The sequence below is a fragment of the Neomonachus schauinslandi genome, chromosome 11 (assembly GCF_002201575.2).
Source record: "Neomonachus schauinslandi chromosome 11, ASM220157v2, whole genome shotgun sequence".
Lineage (NCBI taxonomy): Eukaryota > Metazoa > Chordata > Mammalia > Carnivora > Phocidae > Neomonachus > Neomonachus schauinslandi.
This window is the reverse complement of record NC_058413.1, coordinates 45,475,284-45,476,437: the sequence shown is the minus strand read 5'-3', so window position 1 is coordinate 45,476,437 and position 1,154 is coordinate 45,475,284.

Below are 1,154 nucleotides of genomic sequence, written 5' to 3'. Positions count from 1 at the left end.
CCCAAGGACAGGTGGGGGCTGGGGCCGAGCTGTGGGCCGAGCTGTGGACCGAGGCTGTGGGCTGCCTCCAGCAGGGCTGGCTGTCCAGGGGGGTCTTAGGCACGCTAAAAGAGCCCTTTCTGGTATCAGGGAAGGTGGTCGAAACAGGAAACCAAGTTGTTGAACGTGCAAATCATTAAGAAAAACAATGATCTCACTCCAGGGTGTTCAGAGAGCCCCCAACAGCTGCTAATTAGCTTGCAGCAGCGGCAGGGAGAGGCTGAGGCTGGGGTGGTGGGAGGCGGGATGTGGCCCAGGGCCCCTGGCTTCCTTCCTCTATGCTCTCCCCTCCAGCCTCTTCCCCACACTCACCAGCCCCTCTGCTTTGGAGACTCGCGGCCTTGGCTGTCTCGCCCTTATCCCGCTGGGATGTCGCTGAGCCTGGACTGGCCCTGTGGTCCCCACTCTCAGGAGGCCAGGGCCCCTGGGGAGCCTCTCAGAGCCAATTCTCCCGTGAGGGCCTGGGCATCTGGGCTCAGGGAGATGGCAAGTTGGTGTCTGAGGAAGGAGCTGCCCCCTGTCTCCGCATTTTAACTGCCCCCAGATTAACTCAAAGGGGAGAGCGCTATTTTGGGGTTTGCCTCTCAGAGTGCAGACATTGGGAGTGGATAAGGGCAGGATGCCTTTGATAGGAGGACAAGAATGTGTGGAGTTTGGAAAAGTGTAGGTTTAGGTAGCAATGAGTATGAGGACAAGCGCCTCCAGGCAGGTGACGCAGACAGGGGAGGTGGTGACAGGTTGGGTGGGCTACGAATGTGGACAGGCATGGCCAGGTGTGGGCGTAGACAGGTACACAGGTGCGGATCTCGGGGAGAGCACTGGGGTGTCAGGACGCCAGTGGGTAAGATACTAACACCTAAGACCTTATAGCACTTACTCTCTCCCTGTCACTGTTCCACGCTTTACATCCGTTTACTCGTTGCATTTTCACAACAACCCCATAAAAGAAATTCCTGGTTTTTAAAGGAGAGGACACAGAGACAGGGAGAGGTTATGTAGCCGCCCGAGACTGTCCAGCCAGTAACTGGGACTGTCTGACTCGGAGGCCATGCTCTTGGCCCTTCTGCCCTACAGCAGGGGCGGGGCACAGGCAGCGGAGGGGTGTGTGTGCGGGG